Source organism: Schistocerca cancellata, chromosome 4, assembly GCF_023864275.1.
Source record: "Schistocerca cancellata isolate TAMUIC-IGC-003103 chromosome 4, iqSchCanc2.1, whole genome shotgun sequence".
NCBI lineage: Eukaryota > Metazoa > Arthropoda > Insecta > Orthoptera > Acrididae > Schistocerca > Schistocerca cancellata.
The window spans coordinates 924237783-924263658 of record NC_064629.1 but is presented as its reverse complement, the minus strand read 5'-3'; positions in this window follow the sequence as shown (position 1 = coordinate 924263658).

The following is a 25876-nucleotide window of genomic DNA, read 5'->3' as shown; positions in this document are numbered from 1 at the left end:
ATTTTAATAACCGTTTCAATTTTGTGTCGTTTTGTTTGCGCTCTCTGTAGATTAGTTCAGACGTTCTTTGCACAACAGTTTTTAGCATGGATAGGGACTGCAACTGCTGTGTTCGGATGCAGGCTGAGTTGGCATCCCTTCGCTCCCAGCTTCGGGCAGTGTTGGCTTCGGTCACACAGCTTGAGGCTGTTGCCAATGGGCATCACTGTGGAGGTCCGGATGGGGGTTTGTCGGGGACGGCCAGCTCGTCCCACGCATCCCCCGATCGGGCTACGACTGTGGTTGCCCGGGATACTGCCCGCATTGAGGCTGATCCCTCACCTGTGGTAGAGTGGGAGGTCGTCTCAAGGTGTGGCAGGGGGCGAAAGACATTCCGGAGGGCTGAACGGAAGGCCTCTCCAGTTTGTCTGACGAACCGGTTTCAGGCTCTGTCTCAGGCTGATACTGATCTTCGGCCTGACATGGCTGCTTGTCCTGTTCCAGAGGTTGCCCCTCAGTCTGCAAGATCCGGGCAGTCGCAGAGGGTGGGCTTACTGGTAGTTGGGAGCTCCAACGTCAGGCGCGTAATGGGGCCCCTTAGGGATATGGCAGCAAGGGAGGGGAAGAAAACCAAAGTGCACTGCGTGTGCATACCGGGGGGAGTCATTCCAGATGTGGAAAGGGTCCTTCCGGATGCCATGAAGGGTACAGGGTGCACACATCTGCAGGTGGTCGCTCATGTCGGCACCAATGATGTGTGTCGCTATGGATCGGAGGAAATCCTCTCTGGCTTCCGGCGGCTATCTGATTTGGTGAAGACTGCCAGTCTCGCTAGCGGGATGAAAGCAGAGCTCACCATCTGCAGCATCGTCGACAGGACTGACTGCGGACCTTTGGTACAGAGCCGAGTGGAGGGTCTGAATCAGAGGCTGAGACGGTTCTGCGACCATGTGGGCTGCAGATTCCTCGACTTGCGCCATAGGGTGGTGGGGTTTCGGGTTCCGCTGGATAGGTCAGGAGTCCACTACACGCAACAAGCGGCTACACGGGTAGCAGGGGTTGTGTGGCGTGGGCTGGGCGGTTTTTTAGGTTAGATGGCCTCGGGCAAGTGCAGAAAGGGCAACAGCCTCAACGGGTGCGGGGCAAAGTCAGGACATGCGGGGACCAAGCAGCAATCGGTATTGTAATTGTAAACTGTCGAAGCTGCGTTGGTAAAGTACCGGAACTTCAAGCGCTGATAGAAAGCACCCAAGCTGAAATCGTTATAGGTACAGAAAGCTGGCTGAAGCCAGAGATAAATTCTGACGAAATTTTTACAAAGGCACAGACGGTGTTTAGAAAGGATAGATTACATGCAACCGGTGGTGGAGTGTTCGTCGCTGTTAGTAGTAGTTTATCCTGTAGTGAAGTAGAAGTGGATAGTTCCTGTGAATTATTATGGGTGGAGGTTACACTCAACAACCGAGCTAGGTTAATAATTGGCTCCTTTTACCGACCCCCCGACTCAGCAGCATTAGTGACAGAACAACTGAGAGAAAATTTGGAATACATTTCACATAAATTTTCTCAGCATGTTATGGTCTTAGGTGGAGATTTCAATTTACCAGATATAGACTGGGACACTCAGATGTTTAGGACGGGTGGTAGGGACAGAGCATCGAGTGACATTATAATGAGTGCACTATCCGAAAATTACCTCGATCAATTAAACAGAGAACCGACTCGTGGAGATAACATCTTGGACCTACTGATAACAAACAGACCCGAACTTTTCGACTCTGTAAGTGCAGAGCAGGGAATCAGTGATCATAAGGCCGTTGCAGCATCCCTGAATATGGAAGTTAATAGGAATATAAAAAAAGGGAGGAAGGTTTATCTGTTTAGCAAGAGTAATAGAAGGCAGATTTCAGACTACCTAACAGATCAAAACGAAAATTTCTGTTCCGACACTGACAATGTTGAGTGTTTATGGAAAAAGTTCAAGGCAATCGTAAAATGCGTTTTAGACAGGTACGTGCCGAGTAAAACTGTGAGGGACGGGAAAAACCCACCGTGGTACAACAACAAAGTTAGGAAACTACTGCGAAAGCAAAGAGAGCTTCACTCCAAGTTTAAACGCAGCCAAAACCTCTCAGACAAACAGAAGCTAAACGATGTCAAAGTTAGCGTAAGGAGGGCTATGCGTGAAGCGTTCAGTGAATTCGAAAGTAAAATACTAGGTACCGACTTGACAGAAAATCCTAGGAAGTTCTGGTCTTACGTTAAATCAGTAAGTGGCTCGAAACATCATGTCCAGACACTCCGGGATGATGATGGCATTGAAACAGAGGATGACAAGCGTAAAGCTGAAATACTAAACACCTTTTTCCAAAGCTGTTTCACAGAGGAAGACCGCACTGCAGTTCCTTCTCTAAATCCTCGCACCAACGAAAAAATGGCTGACATCGAAATAAGTGTCCAAGGAATAGAAAAGCAACTGGAATCACTCAACAGAGGAAAGTCCACTGGACCTGACGGGATACCAATTCGATTCTACACAGAGTACGCGAAAGAACTTGCCCCCCTTCTAACAGCCGTGTACCGCAAGTCTCTAGAGGAACAGAAGGTTCCAAATGATTGGAAAAGAGCACAGGTAGTCCCAGTCTTCAAAAAGGGTCGTCGAGCAGATGCGCAAAACTATAGACCTATATCTCTGACGTCGATCTGTTGTAGAATTTTAGAACATGTCTTTTGCTCGAGTATCATGTCGTTTTTGGAAACTCAGAATCTACTATGTAGGAATCAACATGGATTCCGGAAACAGCGATCATGTGAAACCCAACTCGCTTTATTTGTTCATGAGACCCAGAAAATATTAGATACGGGCTCCCAGGTAGATGCTATTTTTCTTGACTTCCGGAAGGCGTTCGATACAGTTCCGCACTGTCGCCTGATAAACAAAGTAAGAGCCTACGGAATATCAGACCAGCTGTGTGGCTGGATTGAAGAGTTTTTAGCAAACAGAACACAGCATGTTGTTATCAACGGAGAGACGTCTACAGACATTAAAGTAACCTCTGGCGTGCCACAGGGGAGTGTTATGGGACCATTGCTTTTCACAATATATATAAATGACCTAGTAGATAGTGTCGGAAGTTCCATGCGGCTTTTCGCGGATGATGCTGTAGTATACAGAGAAGTTGCAGCATTAGAAAATTGTAGCGAAATGCAGGAAGATCTGCAGCGGATAGGCACTTGGTGCAGGGAGTGGCAACTGACCCTTAATATAGACAAATGTAGTGTATTGCGAATACATAGAAAGAAGGATCCTTTATTGTATGATTATATAATAGCGGAACAAACACTGGTAGCAGTTACTTCTGTAAAATATCTGGGAGTATGCGTGCGGAACGATTTGAAGTGGAATGATCATATAAAATTAATTGTTGGTAAGGCGGGTACCAGGTTGAGATTCATTGGGAGAGTCCTTAGAAAATGTAGTCCATCAACAAAGGAGGTGGCTTACAAAACACTCGTTCGACCTATACTTGAGTATTGCTCATCAGTGTGGGATCCGTACCAGATCGGGTTGACGGAGGAGATAGAGAAGATCCAAAGAAGAGCGGCGCGTTTCGTCACAGGGTTATTTGGTAACCGTGATAGCGTTACGGAGATGTTTAACAAACTCAAGTGGCAGACTCTGCAAGAGAGGCGCTCTGCATCGCGGTGTAGCTTGCTCGCCAGGTTTCGAGAGGGTGCGTTTCTGGATGAGGTATCGAATATATTGCTTCCCCCTACTTATACCTCCCGAGGAGATCACGAATGTAAAATTAGAGAGATTAGAGCGCGCACAGAGGCTTTCAGGCAGTCGTTCTTCCCGCGAACCATACGCGACTGGAACAGGAAAGGGAGATAATGACAGTGGCACGTAAAGTGCCCTCCGCCACACACCGTTGGGTGGCTTGCGGAGTATAAATGTAGATGTAGATGTAGATGTAGGAGTAAAATCAAGGTAGGTAAATAAATTCCGATATGAATTACCTTATAGTTCAGCACACTAACAAATCCATTAGGCTGATCCTTCACTGTAGTACATCAATATAGTATTACGTTACAGTGATTGCGCAACGTGGTGGCAACTGCATGTTGGTAGGTGGATTCGCAGACAGAATTGCTGGACTCTGTCATTTCTTCGTGGCGATGATTCATACAAATTCCAGAATAGTCCCAGCTATTTGTCCATCCATCCGAGGCCTCGGAAAGAAGCAGGAAAAGCCTCTCTCTGAATCAGCACAATATGCACCTTTATACTAGCAGTGCACGGACTCGTAGCTCGTTTCCGACTGCTTGCTCGTCTCCGACTGCTGGCTCGTCTCCGACTGACTATCAGTTCCACCTTTTCCACCTATGCCAACCACAATTTGCGCGCGCTACACAGTTCCGTTCCTGAGGGGAACCACTACACCATTTACATACAAAATAACTAAAAGCCCTAAGTGAGGATCAGCAATTTACATAACAGCAAACAAATGCATTAAATAAAACAGAACATTTTCACATATTGACACTTCTACAAAAAAAAAATTATTCACACAAAATTACAATCATATACAGTAAATTTTGTTCCCTCCAAATGGGACAAAGCATTTACAGTACAGATACACTACTTTGCATAGAACCAAAACATGACATCAAAGTTTATACAAAGAAAACAGTTTACAATTTTATATTATCGATTCAAACACATTTACAGAAGATCAACATTAAATAAAGCAAAAGCAAAATGAATTCATACAGCATAAGAGCTGCGGTGTTACAAGGAGACCAACAGATGAATACACTAAGTTTTATCTCAAATACAGATAGCGTGGAGGATCAATGGACAAAGTTAAAAACCATCGTACAATATGCATTAGATGAGTATGTGCCAAGCAAGATCGTAAGAGATGGAAAAGAGCCACCGTGGTACAACAATAGAGTTAGAAAACTGCTACGGTAGCAAAGAGAACTTCACAGCAAACATAAACATAGCCAAGGCCTTACAGACAAACAAAAATTACACGAAGCGAAATGTCGTGTGAGGAAGGTTATGCGAGAGGCATTCAACGAATTCAAAAGTAAAGTTCTATGTACTGACTTGGCAGAAAATTCTAAGAAATTTTGGTCTTATGTCAAAGCGGTAGGTGGATCAAAACAAAATGTCCAGACACTCTGTGACCAAAATGGTACTGAAACAGTGCATGACAGACTAAAGGCCGAAACAAATGGTTCAAATGGTTCTGAGCACTATGGGACTCAACTGCTGAGGTCATTAGTCCCCTAGAACTTAGAACTAGTTAAACCTAACTAACCTAAGGACATCACAAACATCCATGCCCGAGGCAGGATTCGAACCTGCGACCGGAGTGGTCTTGCGGTTCCAGACTGCAGCGCCTTTAACCGCACGGCCACTTCGGCCGGCAAGGGCCGAAATACTAAATGTCTTTCTCCAAAGCTGTTTCACAGAGAAAGACTGCACTGTAGTTCCTTCTCTAGATTGTCACACAGATGACGAATGGTAGATATCAAAATACATGACAGAGGGATAGAAGAACAATTGAAATCGCTCAAAAGAGGAAAGGCCGCTGGACCTGATGGGAAACCGGTTCGATTTTACACAGAGTACGTGAAGGAACTTGACCCGCTCCTTGCAGCGGTGTTCCGTAGGTCTCTAGAAGAGCGTAGCGTTCCAAAGGATTGGAAAAGGGCACAGGTCATCCCCATTTTCAAGAAGGGACGTCGAACAGATGTGCAGAACTACAGACCTATATCTCTAACGTCTATCAGTTGTAGAATTTTGGAACACGTGTTATGTTCGAGTATAATGACTTTTCTGGAGACTAGAAATCTACTCTGTTGAAATCAGCATGGGTTTCGAAAAAGACGATCGTGTGAAACCCAGCTCGCGCTATTCGTCCACGAGACTCAGAGGGCCATAGACACGGGTCCCCAGGTCGATGTCGTGTTTCTTGACTTCCGCAAGGCGTTTGATGCAGTTACAGACAGTCGTTTAATGAACAAAGTAAGAGCATATGGACTATCGGACCAATTGTGTGATTGGATTGAGGAGTTCCTAGATAACAGAACTCAGCATGTCATTCTCAATGGAAAGAAGTCTTCCGAAGTAAGAGTGATTTCAAGTGTGCCGCAGGGGAATGTTGTAGGACCGTTGCTATTCACAATGTATATAAATGACCTTGTGGATAACATCAGAAGTTCACTGAGGCCTAGAAAGAAAGATCCCTTATTATTTAGCTACAATATAGCAGGTCAGCAACTGGAAGCAGTTAATTCCATAAATTATCTGGGAGTAGGCATTAGGAGTGATTTAAAATGGAATGGCCATATAAAATTAATCGTCGGTGAAGCAGATGCCAGACTGAGATTCATTGGAAGAATCCTAAGGAAATGAAGTCCGAAAACAAAGGAAGTAGGTTACAGTACACTTGTTCGCCCACTGCTTGAATACTGCTCACCGGTGTGGGATTTGTACCAGGTAGGGTTGATAGAAGAGATAGAGAAGATCTAACAGAGAGCAGCGCGCTTCGTTACAGGATCATTTAGGAATCGCGAAAGCGCTACGGAGATGATAGATAAACTCCAGTGGAAGACTCTGCAAGAAAGACGCTCAGTAGCTCGGTACGGGCTTTTGTCAAAGTTTCGAGAACATACCTTCACCGAGGAATCTAGCTGTATATTGCTCCCTCCTACGTATATCTCACGAAGAGACCATGAGGATAACATCAGAGAGATTAGAGCCCACACAGAGGCATACCGACAAGCTTTCTTTCCACGAACAATACGAGACTGGAATAGAAGGGAGAACCGATAGAGGTACTGAAGGTACTCTCCGCCACACACCTTCAGCTGGCTTGCGGAGTATGGATGTAGATGTAGATGTGGATGTAGATGTTCTGAATACAGTAAAGCGCAGGCGAGTGGTTCTCTATTAATAATTTGGTAGGATATAGTGTGACTAGTACGCACACACATGGACGCCTGTTAGTAAATCTCTTTGGCACCTTGTTCACTGTGTGCATACCATGAAGACTCTCACGGCTGGTAATTGCGTATTTGATGGTTTTTGTTTTGTGGCACTAGGCCGTTGCCCAACGCATGTTTCTGTGCCAACGAAATCCTCTCCTCATGCCAAATACAACATCAGGGGTTATAAAGACTCAAACAGGAGTTTGAAGCTGAAAAGAGTTCAATAACTCTGTTTATATGAATTGGCGCAACGTCTGACGTCATTAGGACGCTGCCTAAGATGGCGTAGTCGCAACTATGTGTGTTACGGCGGAGTTTGAATTTCTTAATGAAATTTGTCATTAAAATTATATCACTTTTTCAAACCAACAGCTAAATTCATGGAATCAATACTAGAAATAAGAATAATCTTCACAAGGATTTAAAGTCACTTAGTCTTGTACAAAAAGGTGTACATTATTAAGGAACACATATTTTCAATAACTTGCCAGCAGCCATAAAAAGCTTAAGAACCAATGAAATTCAGTTTAAGAGAAGCCTAAAGGATTTATTGGTGGCCAACTCCTTCTACGCCATTGATGAATTTCTTAGTAAAACCAACTGATTTGTATATAAGTACAACATAACCTCTGCACAATTTCAATGCAGTAATGTGTTCATTGAAAATTTGTGTGTTGTGTGTGTGTGTGTGTGTGTGTGTGTGTGTGTGTGTGTGTGTGTGTGTGTAAGAATAATCTAACTTCTGCACCATTTCAGTGCAGTAATGTGTTCATTGTAAATAAGTATTACAGTAGTTGTATTACATGTTTATTACCTTATAAATAAATAAAAAAGTTTTTTATTTTAAATTCAGTGCATTAGTATTTGTAAAATGACTCTTAGTGTTCATTAAAAAATGACGATCATTCCACTTGGGACCTGTGGAATGGTAAATTAGCTTATTTGTTTTAGTTGTAAATATTTGTCATGTATTGTTGTTTTTCTGACATGTTCCACATCCTGGAGGACCTCCTCACTACGGATCAATTGGAATGAAAGTAATTCTAATCTAATCTACACATGGTAGCATAGTAATGATTCGAACTTCATAAAACCAAGGTATGGGAGAAATTAATTTGGTGTTTACCCGGTACCAGCGGAAGATATGTTACTACTGATCTATCAGTGTTGCCCAAACGACAATTGCTCTTGTATTCCTTAAACCTGGTGGTAATGCTTCTTTTTGTAGATCTTATGTACATTTAAGCGCATGTGCAAGGGATTCTCGATACTCCTGCTTTTGTAAGTGGTGGGCGTAGTTCCTTTAATGTGTTCAAACATTCACGCACCTTTCTTGTCGGTTTAAACACTTTGTCGATGCTGTCTTCTTAGCAGGGCGCTACTGCGAGCTGTGACGGTTTTTACGAACGGGAGGAAAACTTTCACTTTAGCTGTTTCATTTTCGCCAGAAGCTCTAAATTTTTTTAGAATGAAGCGTCCTATTTCTCTTAATGTCAGAGAAAGATGACTCTCAAATTTTCTCAATTTTATCAATTTTATTATTTTTAATGTAAGGCTACTATAGAAAAAGAAAGTCAAATTTTATTTTTAGATGTAGAATTACTCAGAAAATGTGGCGGAATTTTTGGACACAAAGTCTGCAGAATTCCCGTTCTCATGGAAAAATACTTTCTGAAGTAGGAAAGAGAAGTGATTAAGATATTGGTAGACCTGATTAAGAGTACATGTGAACCACAGTACTTCAAGGACGGCTCGATCATCCCAGAATTACTAAATGGCTACTATGACAAAGCCGGCCGGAGTGGCCGTGCGGTTCTGGGCGCTACAGTCTGGAGCCGAGCGACCGCTACGGTCGCAGGTTCGAATCCTGCCTCGAGCATGGATGTGTGTGATGTCCTTAGGTTAGTTAGGTTTAATTAGTTCTAAGTTATAGGCGACTGATGACCTCAGAAGTTAAGTCACATAGTGCTCAGAGCCATTTGAACCATTTTTACTCTGACAAAGAGATGAATAGGGCACTACATCCTCAGGAGCTTCAGCGAAGGAAAAAAAAAGTAGAGCAAAAGGAAAATTTGCGTCCTATTCGGAAAAACAGTCTGAGAAAGCATCAGTGGAGTGCTAAGAAGACACGGTAGTGACACAATTCTTAAACCAACAAGAAAAGGGAGCGAATATTTGAACACTGAAAAGGACCTATGGCCATTGCCTAACACCGCAGTCGTATTAAAAATTCCTTTCACATGCAGTTAAGTGTGTATGGGAACTGCAAAGAGAAGTATCTCCACCAGGATTAAACCTCACAAGAGCAATTGTCGTCTGGGCAACATGAAAAATCGGCAGCAGCAGTGAATTTCGAAATTCGTTTCTCCTATACTATGGTTTTATGAAGGTCCAGTCGTTAATATGATGTTATGTCTATAGATACCATAGAAATTCAAAAGCACAAAAAAATTTTAACACAAAATAAGAAGGAATTACATAAGTCAGGTTACGGGCCTTAGTGCTAAATAAGGCAGAAAGCGCCGATTCACTCCATCACACGCTACACCACACACATCGGTGGGACGCCGCTATGTTATTCGGTGGTCTGATGACGTCACCGCCCGATCGTTGGACGGATAGGTATGAACAGTTCGCCCTGATGAGCTTGTTTAAATTTGAAATTGCTATCGGAGTCTTTATAGCTTCTGACATGGGCACGTAAACATGGCTTGAACAGCTACCTAAATACTCATAAAAGAAATATCATCTAGGAAGATGCGCGCATATGCAGCTAAACAGTTTACTCAAGCTGGAGGAGTCGAGATGTTTATCGACTTCAGTTCGATAGTTTAGTCGATTCATTATTTGTCATCTAATGTACGAGATATTGCTTGTTTCGTTTGTGCAATATGTGCCTTGTGTTTTGGTGGTTTCATGTAATTTTGTTTCCTGTCTGCAATAGACAAACTCAGTAAAGGTATTTATGGTCTTTTTTACATTGTTTTCTGGAAATATACAGATTTGTGTACATATTTACTGATAAAATACTTTTCGTATAGAGATTTTTCCTTACGGCTAGTGTGTGTAGAGAACTTGTATTTGTGCCTTTTGTTGATATTATGAAACGTTCCCTTAGAAAAATTAATGAATTGCTGTACTGGTAAACCTCTTACATTCTTTGCTTTTCAAACAGCTGAGCAAAACTGAACGTACTCAGACATTACTCTCTTTACTTATTCTGATCAACACTAAAGTGACACACAATATTTTTTTGCGCAACGCAATCTGACTTTCAATAATCCCTACAAAAGAATGGCCCTGACTAAAATTAACCTATACCTTTCACAAATCACTTACCTCACAAAGATCTTCGTTTCTCAAGCTACTGCAATACAGCGAGCGCCACTACTGCCAGCTAAATAAAAGATTCAAACTACTGAAGGCACTAACTACTCATAGGCATAGTTAGCAAATGAAAGATTTTAATAGAGAACAAACAATGTATTTACCTTAATAGTCATAATATATATAGCAGTTCATGTCATCCAGTCTTACAAATTTCAAAACTCCGCCATTTCTCTGCCCACATCCACCACTGCTGGCGGCTCATCTCCCACTGCGCAACGCTACGCGCTGTTCACATCCAGCTGCCCAACAATACAATGGCAGACAACAATGCAAACTAGCCACAGACTGCACACAGCACAGCAAGTGATTTTCATACAGAGCGCTACGTGGCGTTACCAATAAAAAAACCTAAACAGCCTACTTACATAGTCCCCATGCTCCCCAAAAAAATTTTACAAATTGTTTTGGGCACTGGCTAATACAGATTTGAAAAAAAAATTTATAATCATAATTACAAAAACAAAGAAATAAAATGCACACACTTATTGATACAATGTGGGTCAAAAGCTAAAATTTTCTCACAGTCCATAAAGACAGTCCTGATCATTCATCACAGTAAAATTGCAGTGTTTTTCTCAAAGTCTGAGTAGTAAATGAAAATACACACGGAAGTAGTGGATTTCCATGCAGTCTTGAAGAAGTAGTGTTGTCCTTCCAACGGAAAGACAGTGCTGACTCTTGACATGCAGACAGGTAATGGGCCACAACAGAGCAAACCCACAGAAGAGTCAGTCGAAGTTTTGAAGAATATTAGTAGGTAGGTCATCACAGAGCAGACCCACTGTAGTCCTGGTAGAGATTATGGTATTGGTGGGCCACCAGAGGTGCAGACCCACTGCAGTCCTTGAAGAAATAATGGTACTGGTGAGTCAGCAAAGGTGTAGACCCACTGTAGTCCATTTAGAAATAATGGTATTGGTGGGTCATCAAAGATGCAGACCCACTGTAGTCCTTGTAGAGATGGCCAGCAGCCATCTGTTGTGACTGTGCAGGTGCACAATCACCATTTAAGAGTCTTGCGGATAATATAGCAAGTCCATAACCACCACTTGTGCACTCACAAAGTTTTTGGAATTGTCCTTAGAACCAGCAATGCTGTTATCCAGTCCCTTGCTGAATTATTAACACACGTGCAAACACTAACAGTCCCTACTTCTCACATATTGTCCATATAGTATGACCAACAGAAACGTGTGCAGTGAAATGGAACTTACAAGTTAATAATATGCTGAAGTGGTGTCAATTACAATTTTATAACATAAGAATACAATTACAAAGGTACAAAATACATCATTAAAGACCATAACAATACAGATAACATTTGTAGTACAGGCTTTACAAAACAATAGAAATAAACATATACATCAGTGTTACAGGAATTATGACGTAAGTGAATATATAAAATAATGAGAATAGTTTTCGAAACATTAATTTCACACATGAGCATTGAAACAGAACAGAATAAATAATGTCGAAACATCTTCACAAAGAAAATAACATAGTATTTGAAAAATTCTACAACATAAATCTTATTAGCTAAACACATAAAGACAGGAAAAAGACAAATACACAAGGGTACATAAACACATAGCGGAATAATACAAAAGGAAAGACAGGGTTCGTTTTCAGTGTAACATTTGGTACTGCAGTCCAACCCAAAACTTCATTCCATACATCTTTCCTCTTACTTCAACATTTGTTTGCACCAAAAAAATCCTATCCAAGCATGCATTCTGTGTTTATATGTTCACATATTTCTTACCTCATTATTTATTTTCCATTATCTTATCTCATCATTTATTTCCAAGAAAATCCTACCTAAACCTGTTGTCCCTAAACCCTACTTTTTTGTTCATATCCTCTTTCAAAGTACTTTTTTGGCCAAACCATTTTCTTATAGCTTTTCAATGCATTTCTTCCAATTCATCACCACTCGTTCTCTTATATAGCCTACCCCCTCTTAAGCTAACTTAAATCTATTGAGCTCAGATGCTAAACTAAGGGACGAGGCAATGCAGCAACACAAAACAATTAACACAAACAGCAATGACAAAAAAATGCAAATTGGCAAAGCAAGCAGCAGTAAATGTAGTAACTTATATCTAAACGTGACAAAGCTCAAGCAGAAAAAATATTACAGTAAAAATGGCCATGTTTAATACCTATGTCACATCTTAACATTAGAGTGATGCATCACGAGAACTTACTCTAGCAGACAAGTTACCAAATCGTAAAAAAATTATTTATGCAGTTCCTGTGAAGGGAAATGATTATTTGTGCTCTCTTTTCTAAGAAAGTACATCATAAACGTATTCTTTACTGGGTCTGTAGACAGAAAATAGTGATATTAGTACATCAATTAAATTTTATAATAACCAATGCTGCAGTGCAGCTAGAAACTAGATATTAAAGAAAATGAGCAAATATGTACAAAGGAAGGCATGAAACATTCATTAGCCATATGGCATTTCATAAGGTAGTAAAAAAATGTCTCAACTAGAAAGAAAGTAGTCATAATCAGGTGCATAGACATAAAAATATTTCTCATCATTTCATTAGGCATTTCAGTAAATATCATAAATTAAGAGCTCCACAGTGTTATCATATGTTTTCAAGTTTGAGCGTGTCATATTTGCGATGCTTTCTACAAAGGAATGTCAATAGCGAGGATAATGGCCCCTTTTATTTTCTCCACCTGTGCCTCTGAAAGGCACACACTAATGGCTTTTTTCCAGGCGACTGTCACGCAGCTGGGTGCCCACAACTCATTATGTGAAGGTGGTCACTTAACTTTCTTACTGAAATATTTACGACACCAGTTTGCATTACAGTGACAGTCTCATATAAAAAATTTCACAGGTCGAGAATTTGCGTTGCAAATGTGTAGAAACAAAATCCTATGAATATAACAGTGTGCAAAAAATTTTCGCCAGCATAGTGATACATTCACGCATTTACACACATTTCATAACTCTTTAAGTACGATTCTTGGTTTCCAATATTATTTTTCACAAGTCAGAGTCCCTAACCACTACTCATTATTCCTTACCTTATTACACATATACATATTGGTCGACACTCCTTCAATATTTCATCTTAATAAATACATAGCCAAATCAAATTCCTCATATAACATCAGCTTATTTATCATAAACATACCTCAACAGCATAATACACATCGTCGTTTTAAAAATAACATCATAACACCTCAATCAAATCTCAAAAACGTCGTAGCTTTCTGCAATAATGTCAAAACCTAAAAAAATTCTCTGCTCATTTCAATAGTGTCATCTACCTCAAACATACTTTAAAATCATGCTCCCTTACGAAATACATCATTCAAAGCTCTCATAGTATCACAATGGTTCTGAAAAAATATGAACAGTTCACAAAGTCCGGACAAAATACAATTTCAAAAGTTTGAAGTTATTCAACTGTGTAATTACGTAAACATCTGTCACTGATGTAGTAAAATAAATGTTTGTCTCTCCCAGTTAAATGATCAGATAGCTGTGTAATTCTGTGTTACAGAAATATGGTACCGATGTGTAAAGTTGTGTAAGCAAATACCATATTAGCTAGGGCTCCTTGTGCTTGCTACACACATGGTACACAAAGTAGGCGTGTACCCCCCTGAGGATAACCCTCAGGTGTTACAGATTACAGCAATGGAATGAAATGTATCACAGAAAACCTTTGTATCATTGTACTTCAAATATCTTTAAAAATAAATGTTTTAAGTACAATATTAATCACTCAAATATGTGTACTGTAGCGCTAAACTGTGCGTCTTGTTGTAAGATAATCTCTGTGGAAGTGTCGTAGTTATCGTCCTCCGAAAGCTAAGTTCTGCAGAAGTCAATGTACTTACCTCATGATAAACAAAAGTGAAATGCTTTGCGTATAGATATCTTAGTTATTACGCTTATTGCCGTGATGAAGAAAGTACTGTTCTGTAACGTATTGTTGTGCTACGGAAATGGCTGTCTCCATGTAGCTGTACCACAAAAGTTACTACTAAAACATGTTTTACTTTCCAGAAGAATTCAGAAAAACTGTGCAGATATAAAACAGATACACCGAAAAAGCAACATTGTAAATTGTCTCTCATTTTAGGGTCGTGATAAAATCGTGTAGCTGTCACATATACTAACCACTGTGTCATCTGGTATCTCACAGAAAGTACTTTAAATCCAGAATGTATTTTCAAGTAAACCAAAATGTTGCATTAAAATCTCATTAGTAGTACCAGTGTATGTTCTAAATATGTGAGCCTTATAGTCGTTACGTGATTGTGCGACTAACAAGCAAGAATGTACAAATAACAACACTGTGTCGTCTGTTCACTATACCAATGCATTCGTAATTTCTGTTTAAATAAGTTCTCTTGGTTCTTGACTGGATATTTAACTTCAAACATTGTTGCATGTTAACAGATTCTAAGTCTGACAAAGCATACTAGTAATGTAAAGTGAAAAGTTATATGGCAAAGACAAAGTTAAAAAGCAGATTATCTTTCAATAAACGGTTTTACATGTGAAATATGGTGTAAACCTTTACTCTTCCTAGTGCACAGAGTTTCAGTTTCAACGCCATTATCATGTGGTTACGTCGGTAAGGAACACTGGAATTTTTCTCAAGGTTAGCTTATGTTATTTTTCTCAAGCCCAGCCGGCGCACGTGGCTGCCTGCCGGTGCGAGTCATTGTCCGTTTCTTTGTTGGCGCGTGTCGTTATTAGGATTAGGAAACCTAACTTCTACAGATTCACCTTGTCGAGACTGCCCTGCTCTGTTTGAGTCTCGCCAGTTCTGATGCAATTCAAGTCTGTCGTTACGATTATATCGTCTGTCGTCATGTCAGTAGTTCCTGCAGTTTCTTTCTTGTTGGTTAAGTGGTGGAGAATTTCTCCCTGGATTATCACTGCATGGTGGACCGTTGCGTCTGAAGTTATTCTGTCTCCCGTGATAATAATAGTTCTGGTTGCCATATTGTCTGTTTCTATGTTTGTCTCTGTTATATTTCTTACTACGGAAATGCGATCTTTCTCTGTAACTCTTACTACTGTGCCAACAGTTGTCATACGGGTGGTGTCTGTTTTGGTCACGATTTGTGTTGCGAGAATAGCCGTGTCGTGTCCAGTTATTATTTCTTTCATTGCGGAATTGCGACGGATGTGACCAGTAATTGTTGTGTTCCTGTTTTCGCGTTCTGCGATTGTCAGTGTCAATTTCCAATTCTTGTAACAGTCCCTGAAAAGCTTCAATGTCGTCTTTGCAACGCCCTGCCAAAATAATATGTCGTAAATGTTCAAGCAATTTAATTAAGCAAATGCAGATGAGTTCTGAGGGGCTGTAAGGGTTTGAAAGATACTGATTCTTATGCAACATGTCTTCAAAATATTTCATAAGACTGGAAAATTCAGATTGTTCGAAACGTTTCATCATTATGGTGCTATGTTTTACTCGGTCTTGTGTAGCTTGAGACCAATACGCTGAGAAGAAGGCATGATAAAATTCTCCTTCACCGTAACAATCGTGAATGACCGATCGCATTCTTACAGCTGGTTCATTCTCCAAGTAGCCACACATAAATTCTAATCTGTGCTCTAATGACCAGTTGGAAGGAAAACAATGAGAGAATTGATGGAGCTACGCTTGTGGATGAATGTCGTTGCCAGAATTCTTAAATGTTTTGAATTTACGTGTAGTAATGAACAGCTTATAGTCAAAATCATCGTGTCAGCGAGTCGCACATCGCTCATTGTTACTTCGTTTCGGCGGTTCCATCTCAAAATCCAATGCGCCTTGCCAATTTCTTTCATAATTTCCGAAGTGTCCTGTGTTATTATTTTGTGGTTGTTTCGTATTTCTATGTCCCTCTTCCCGTGTTGGAGCGCGAGTGTCCTCTGAAATATGTAATTTTTGTATTGCTTGTGCCAACTGATCTTGTACTTCCCGGATTTCTCTTTTGTGTTGCGTATTAATTTGATTCGGATTTTGTTTGAATTTCTTAATTTGTTCATACTCTTCTGTGTCAGTGATGGCTACAGGTCTTGTGTCATTCAGATCATCATCTACCTTTGCAGTTAAGTTAGTGACCTGATCCGAAAGTTCGGCTACTTTCTCCGATAGTATACTTATTTCCTCAGTGAGTTTTTCTGAACCAAGTTTCAGAGTGTCTATTTGTGTTGAAATCGTATCTACTGTGTCCTTTAAGTTTTCCTGAGTTTTTGCAAGTAGCGTAACCGAATCGGTAGATGCAACTGAGTCAATTTTAGGTTGCAAGCTGTCGTGATTTTCATGAACAATAATTTGCAGTTCTTTTATGGCTGCTTCATGATTCTGTAATGCATTTTCATGACGCGAAAAAATAGGTTGGAAATGTTCACAAATTTGTGTTTTTACGCCATTACAGACTTTTTGACATTTCGATTCAATGTTATGTAACTCAGTAGTTAAATCTTCACGTGTTTGTTCAAGTGTGGTGTCTAACTTTTGAAGCTTTTGCTGTGTTTGTCTCTGATTTTGTTCCATTGTGTCTAACTTTTGAAGCTTTTGTCCCATTTGTTGCATTAATTGTAATAACAATGCACTGGTGTCTGAAACATGTTCCTCAGTGCTATTCGGCAATGCATTTGAACCAGCAATATTCGCATTTTGAAAAGCAGGAAATGTGTCTTGACTTATTTGAGAAAACGGCGAGGACGCAAAACCTGAATCTACAGTATTTGCAGGATTGTGTCCTGTCATTTCGGATTCCTGAGGCAAGCTGTTGCCGACCGATCGATCGATAATGCTTCCCAGTTCACTAATTGTTTCACTGCCTACACCATTATTTGCAGCCCGCTCCATTTCCCTATGCACAATTACCAAATAACTACTTTGAACATTAGTTAATTCATTACATGGTGGCACTAACACACTGTTTCGTCTTCACTGTCATTTCTCAGTTTACTTTGGAGCCTAGTATTACGTTTTTCACACGCCATTATTGTCACAATATTTCACACGACAACACAGAAAAACACAATTTGAAGAGCAAAAATAAGTGAACACATTAACATAGCACTGAAAATAATATCTAGTTAATTGAAAGCGCAGCTGCGAAATACTTGGTGCAAATCTACATGCATGCCACAAGTGTTTTACTGTACAACAATGAAAAACTACAACTACAAAGGAAATTCTATCTGTAATTACGTGCTAGCAGTAAACAATAGCTACACTAATTACACAAACTACAAGAAAAGATTCCAGTGAGGTATCCTCGGTTAAGGGTCGACATATGAAACGTCCCCTTTGAACAATTGTACATGACTGTGCTTAAAATGACTCACAATATTTTTAGCGCAACGCAATGTGACTTTCAATAATCCCTACAAAAGAATGGCCCTCTCTAAAATTAACCTATACCTTTCACAAATCACTTACCTCACAAAGATCTTCGTTACTCAAGCTACTGCAATACAGCAAGCGCCACTACTGCCAGCTAAATAAAAGATTCAAACTACTGAAGGCACTAACTACTGATAGGCATAGTTAGCAAATGAAAGATTTTAATAGAGAACAAACAATGTATTTACCTTAATAGTCATAATACACTCCTGGAAATTGAAATAAGAACACCGTGAATTCATTGTCCCAGGAAGGGGAAACTTTATTGACACATTCCTGGGGTCAGATACATCACATGATCACACTGACAGAACCACAGGCACATAGACACAGGCAACAGTGCATGCACAATGTCGGCACTAGTACAGTGTATATCCACCTTTCGCAGCAATGCAGGTTGCTATTCTCCTATGGAGACGATCGTAGAGATGCTGGATGTAGTCCTGTGCAACGGCTTGCCATGCCATTTCCACCTGGCGCCTCAGTTGGACCAGCGTTCGTGCTGGACGTGCACACCGCGTGAGACGACGCTTCATCCAGTCCCAAACATGCTCAATGGGGGACAGATCCGGAGATCTTGCTGGCCAGGGTAGTTGACTTACACCTTGCCGGTCTAGGAATGGTAGAACGATGGGTTCGATGACGGTTTGGATGTACCATGCACTATTCAGTGTCCCCTCGACGATCACCAGTGGTGTACGACCAGTGTAGAAGATCGCTCCCCACACCATGATGCCGGGTGTTGGCCCTGTGTGCCTCGGTCGTATGCAGTCCTGATTGTGGCGCTCACCTGCACGGCGCCAAACACGCATACGACCATCATTGGCACCAAGGCAGAAGCGACTCTCATCGCTGAAGACGACACTTCTCCATTCGTCCCTCCATTCACGCCTGTCGCGACACCACTGGAGGCGGGCTGCACGATGTTGGGGCGTGAGCGGAAGACGGCCTAACGGTGTGCGGGACCGTAGCCCAGCTTCATGGAGACGGTTGCGAATGGTCCTCGCCGATACCCCAGGAGCAAGTGTCCCTAATTTACTGGGAAGTGGCGGTGCGGTCCCCTACGGCACTGCGTAGGATCCTACGGTCTTGGCGTGCATCCGTGCGTCGCTGCGGTCCGGTCCCAGGTCGACGGGCACGTGCACCTTCCGCCGACCACTGGCGACAACATCGATGTACTGTGGAGACCTCACGCCCCACGTGTTGAGCAATTCGGCGGTACGTCCACCCGGCCTCCCGCATGCCCACTATACGCCCTCGCTCAAAGTCCGTCAACTGCACATACGGTTCACGTCCACGCTGTCGCGGCATGCTACCAGTGTTAAAGACTGCGATGGAGCTCCGTATGCCACGGCAAACTGGCTGACACTGACGGCGGCGGTGCACAAATGCTGCGCAGCTAGCGCCATTCGACGGCCAACACCGCGGTTCCTGGTGTGTCCGCTGTGGCGTGCGTGTGATCATTGCTTGTACAGCCCTCTCGCAGTGTCCGGAGCAAGTATGGTGGGTCTGACACACCGGTGTCAATGTGTTCTTTTTTCCATTTCCAGGAGTGTATATATAGCAGTTCATGTCATCCAGTCTTACAAATTTCAAAACACCGCCATTTCTCTGCCCACATCCACCACTGCTGGCGGCTCACCTCCCACTGCGCAACGCTACGCGCTGTTCACATCCAGCTGCCCAACACTACAATGGTAGACAACAATGCAACTAGCCAGAGACTGCACACAGCACAGCCAGTGATTTTCATACAGAGCGCTACGTGTCGTTACCAATAAAAAAAACCTACACAACCTACTTACAATATTTGTGTCTAAATTTTTACATTTATATTTGATATTCCCCCCCCCCCCCCCCCCCCCCCCTCCATGAACCATGGACCTTGCCGTTGGTGGAGAGGCTTGCGTGCCTCAGCGATACAGATAGCCGTACCGTAGGTACAACCACAACGGAGGGGTATCTGTTGAGAGGCCAGACGAACATGTGGTTCCTGAAGAGGGGCAGCAGCCTTTTCAGTAGTTGCAAGGGCAACAGTCTGGATGATTGACTGATCTGGCCTTGTAACAATAACCAAAACGGCCTTGCTGTGCTGGTACTGCGAACGGCTGAAAGCAAGGGGAAACTACGGCCGTAATTTTTCCCGAGGGCATGCAGCTTTACTGTATGATTAAATGATGATGGCGTCCTCTTCGGTAAAATATTCCGGAGGTAAAATAGTGCCCCATTCGGATCTCCGGGAGTGGACTACTCAAGAGGATGTCGTTATCAGGAGAAAGAAAACTGGCGGTCTACGGATCGGAGCGTGGAATGTCAGATCCCTTAATCGGGCAGTTAGGTTAGAAAATTTAAAAAGGGAAATGGATAGGTTAAAGTTAGATATAGTGGGAATTAGTGAAGTTCGGTGGCAGGAGGAACAAGACTTCTGGCCAGGTGACTACAGGGTTATAAACACAAAGTCAAATAGGGGTAATGCAGGAGTAGGTTTAATAATGAATAGGAAAATAGGAATGCGGGTAAGCTACTACAAACAGCATAGTGAACGCATTATTGTGGCCAAGATAGATACGAAGCCCACACCTACTACAGTAGTACAAGTTTATATGCCAACTAGCTCTGCAGATGACGAAGAAATTGAAGAAATGTATGATGAAATAAAAGAAATTATTCAGATAGTGAAGGGAGACGAAAATTTAATAGTCATGGGTGACTGGAATTCGAGTGTAAGAAAAGGGAGAGAAGGAAACGCAGTAGGTGAATATGGATCGGGGCTACGAAATGAAAGAGGTAGCAGCCTGATAGAATTTTGCACAGAGCACAACTTAATCGTTGCTAACACTTGGTTTAAGAATCATGATAGAAGGTTGTATACATGGAAGAACCCTGGAGATACTAAAATGTATCAGATAGATTATATAATGGTAAGACAGAGATTTAGGAACCAGGTTTTAAATTGTAAGACATTTCCAGGGGCAGATGTGGACTCTGACCACAATCTATTGGTTATGACCTGTAGATTAAAACTGAAGAAATTGCAAAAAGGTGGGAATTTAAGGAAATGGGACCTGGATAAACTGACTAAACCAGAGGTTGTACAGAGTTTCAGGGAGAGCATAAGGGAACAATTGACAGGAATGGGGGAAATAAATACAGTAGAAGAAGAATGGGTAGCTTTGAGGGATGAAGTAGTGAAGGCAGCAGAGGATCAACTAGGTAAAAAGACGAGGGCTAGTAGAAATCCTTGGGTAACAGAAGAAATATTGAATTTAATTGATGAAAGGAGAAAATATAAAAATGAAGCAGGCAAAAAGGAATACAAACGTCTCAAAAATGAGATCGACAGGAAGTGCAAAATGGCTAAGCAGGGATGGCTAGAGGACAAATGTAAGGACGTAGAGGCTTATCTCACTAGGGGTAAGATAGATACTGCCCACAGGAAAATTAAAAAGACCTTTGGAGATAAGAGAACCACTTGTATGAACATCAAGAGCTCAGATGGAAACCCAGTTCTAAGCAAAGAAGGGAAAGCAGAAAGGTGGAAGGAGTATATAGAGGGTCTATACAAGGGCGATGTACTTGAGGACAATATTATGGAAATGGAAGAGGATGTAGATGAAGATGAAATGGGAGATATGATACTGCGTGAAGAGTTTGACAGAGCACTGAAAGACCTGAGTCGAAACAAGGCCCCTGGAGTAGACAACATTCCATTGGAACTACTGACGGCCTTGGGAGAGCCAGTCCTGGCAAAACTCTACCATCTGGTTAGCAAGATGTATGAAACAGGCGAAATATCCTCAGACTTCAAGAAGAATATAATAATTCAAATCCCAAAGAAAGCAGGTGTTGACACATGTGAAAATTACCGAACAATCAGTTTAATAAGCCACAGCTGCAAATTACTAACACGAATTCTTTACAGACGAATGGAAAAACTGGTAGAAGCCGACCTCGGGGAAGATCAGTTTGGACTCCGTAGAAATACTGGAACACGTGAGGCAATACTGACCTTACGACTTATCTTACAAGAAAGATTAAGGAAAGGCAAAACTACGTTTCTAGCATTTGTAGACTTAGAGAAAGCTTTTGACAATGTTGACTGGAATACTCTCTTTCAAATTCTAAAGGTGGCAGGGGTAAAATACAGGGAGCGAAAGGCTATTTACAATTTGTACAGAAACCAGATGGCAGTTATAAGTGTCGAGGGACATGAAAGGGAAGCAGTGGTTGGGAAGGGAGTAGGACAGGGTTGTAGCCTCTCCCCAATGTTATTCAATCTGTATATTGAGCAAGCAGTAAAGGAAACAAAAGAAAAATTCGGAGTAGGTATTAAAATCCATGGAGAAGAAATAAAAACTTTGAGGTTCGCCGATGACATTGTAATTCTGTCAGAGACAGCAAAGGACTTGGAAGAGCAGTTGAACGGAATGGATGGTGTCTTGAAGGGAGGATATAAGATGAACATCAACAAAAGCAAAACGCGGATAATGGAATGTAGTCGAATTAAGTCGGGTGATGCTGAGGGTATTAGATTAGGAAATGACACATTTAAAGTAGTAAAGGAGTTTTGCTATTTGGGGAGCAAAATAACTGATGATGGTCGAAGTAGAGAGGATATAAAATGTAGACTGTCAATGGCAAGGAAAGCGTTTCTGAAGAAGAGAAATTTGTTAACATCGAGTATAGATTTAAGTGTCAGGAAGTCATTTCTGAAAGTATTCGTATGGAGTGTAGCCATGTATGGAAGTGAAACATGGACGGTAAATGGTTTGGACAAGAAGAGAATAGAAACTTTCGAAATGTGGTGCTACAGAAGAATGCTGAAGATTAGATGGGTAGATCACATAACTAATGAGGAAGTATTGAAAAGGATTGGGGAGAAGAGAAGTTTGTGGCACAACTTGACCAGAAGAAGGGATCGGTTGGTAGGACATGTTCTGAGGCAACAAGGGATCACCAATTTAGTATTGGAGGGCAGCGTGGAGGGTAAAAATCATAGGGGGAGACCAAGAGATGAATACACTAAGTAGATTCAGAAGGATGTAGGTTGTAGTAGGTACTGGGAGATGAAGAAGCTTGCACAGGATAGAGTAGCATGGAGAGCTGCATCAAACCAGTCTCAGGACTGAAGACCACAACAACAACAACACATTTGATATTCGGTGCGGTAATCTTATTTTATTTCCCTCGATTTCATGTGAAACGGAAACGCCACAAACTCGTGGTTTGTTTTTTCTGATGAGTGCTTTCCTTCCGCTTCTCTTTACATTTGTCCCAGTTGAATGCTGCCTTATGAAAGCGAGGTGAAAATTAAGTTGGTCACATTTTCCTCCATTAATACAGTTCCAAATGATGAAACTGTTTTCTGTTGCAACGTCCAAAAGAAAGTAGGAAAGACGATACAACATCTGATTTACCTACTACAGTCGAACTCCAGCTCCAGTTACAGGTCTGTACTCTCCTATGGGTGCACGGCAGAATAAAGCTGAGGTTGTACCATCTCTATTTTTTTTCTTGTGACGAATCTTACATCTTTTTGGTGGTGAGCGGTTGACAAAACTGCAACTGAATAGTTTTCTCGGTATTTGTTTGACATAATAACGGTACTTATTTTCTTTTTTTACAGCTCTTAATCCCTAGCAAAAATTTACTCTACATGAGGCGTATTTCCCTCGCTGTACACGAGGAGGAATAAATTCAGGGAACCATTTATTCTTCCTCGAGTCCATCAGGACACGTACATCATCCCTAATATAATTATAAAGCTAAAAACAACAATAAAAATCTGAAACATTGCCGCACTCGGTAACCATTCCGAAAAAAAAAACAATTTTTACAGTAATGTGCGGGATTGCAATTAATTAGCTCACGAAAGGGTTAATGAGTGGTGGAACTGGAAAGGGGACAATCGAAATATGGTATCAGAAGTAGGGACGCTCGGGAAGCGTAGCAACACACGTGCTGGAAATATAAAAGCGGAAAACAAAGTTGGATTTGAAATTCAATAAAGGAAAAAATAAAAATTGGATGTTGACGCCAGCGGAGCAGCGAGAGCCACTGCAGACGAGACACTGGCAGGCGCGGCGGGCAGCCGTTACTCGCCAGTACGTGCAGTGACGCCACTTCATTCTGGCTGCGGCTTGCGGCTGCTCGCAATACTCCGGTGCCTGTGATCGAACGATAGCATGCTTATTAGCAGGCTACGCTTATAAAATTTTAATTACCAATACTGCGAAATCAATTACTTCGTACGCTGCAAATCTTGTCTAGGGAATCAGCATGATCGTTGACTGAGGATAGTGATGATAAACGACGTCAAAAATGGCTCTGAGCACTATGCGATTTAACTTCTGAGGTCATCAGTCGCCTAGAACTTAGAACTAATTAAACCTAACTAACCTAAGGACATCGCACACATCCATGCCCGAGGCAGGATTCGAACGTGCGACCGTAGCGGTCGCTCGGTTCCAGACTGTAGCGCCTAGAACCGCACGGCCACTCCGGCCGGCTAAACGACGTCGCACACCACGCTTGTGTCAGATTCCTGTAGAGGTGTTTAACCGTAGCCTTCCACCTACCGGGTAATTATAATTTAAGCCGGCCGCGGTGGCCGTGCGGTTCTAGGCGCTTCAGTCCGGAACCGCGAGACTGCTACGGTCGCAGGTTCGAATCCTGCCTCGGGCATGGATGTGTGTGATGTCCTTAGGTTAGTTAGGTTTAAGTAGTTCTAAGGTCTAGGGGACTGATGACCTAAGATGTTATGTCCCATAGTGCTCAGAGCCATTTTTTTATAATTTAAGTGCAGCTACTCGTAGATGTCCAGTGTGGGCTGCAATTATCTTACTTGGAGATACGCTAATGTGTTGATACGGAGCCGATAGACTCTCCAAAAAAATTAGTTCCAATTTTGGCCACCAGGTGTAAATCGGACGCTGTACAGCATTTCGTCAAACATGGTGTTTCACGTTTAAAACCTGTTCGTATTACGTGGGGACAACATTTGTTTAACACACATCGAACGTTTACATAAGGACTAATAAAACACAAGCGAGGAAAACTGTAAAAACGTTAGTAAATTGTGTTATTTGAAAAATAAGAGTCATAAATGTATTTATCTCACTGTGAGACAAGGTGGTCAGTGCCTTCATGGGAAAATGTTTGCAGTTACCTGCGGTACCATGATTGTACCTGGGCGTGCACCTTTTCGTCCAAAATAAATCAGCGGCCACAAATATCTTTCTTCAGGGCTCCAGAAATGTGGAAATCACGTGGTTTGAGATCAGGACTATATGGAGGACGTGTAAGGGTTTCCCAGTGAAAGTTCTGAAACAAGAGACGTGACCTATTTGAACTAGAATTATTTAAAACGAAAATACAAAATACAAATTTGTATTTTGTATTTGAAGTACCCTTTCAGCGAAGGTACTTTGTATTTTGTGTAAAATACTTTTTAAAATGTATTTTGTATTTCTAAAATGAGTTTGCAAATACAAAATACTTTACAAAATTTTCCTCTCTCCGCTGTCAAAGCTTCTATTGTGTACCAAGTCCTGCTGGTGTACCTTATGCTACATGTGATCGTTGAAGATCTCTCTAATATGGCCCCAAGTAACTCCTGTGTTAGTAAATCTGTGCCTTCAATGCCCCACCAGCTGAAATTGCTTCTCCTTGTTGTTAGTGCCTTCTTTTTTAGGAAACATGTCAAAGCATTGCTTTTATTTGCTCCTTATGATTTGCATCTGGTGTAAAAATATTGATTCTCTAGCCGTTTTCAAAATATAACATTTTATCGTCGTGCTGACTAAATCAGTAAATTTCGCTTTGATTATTGTCTCTCAAATAGTGAGCCATACTCTTATGACCTGAATCAGCTTTCGATTAAGTACTATGGGTATGACACTGGGTACGTAAACCAAAAGATCTGTATTTAGATATTCCGTCATCTTGTTGTGACTAAAGTTTTAGTTTCACCATTTCATTAAAAACTTTACCTTATGGTAAACACTAACTGATAACCTTACATTTACCAGTCCATTACTATGACCACCACACCAAGAAGACTACAGTCCTAAGTGTGTTATTTTTAGTTTCTCCAAGTGATTGAAAG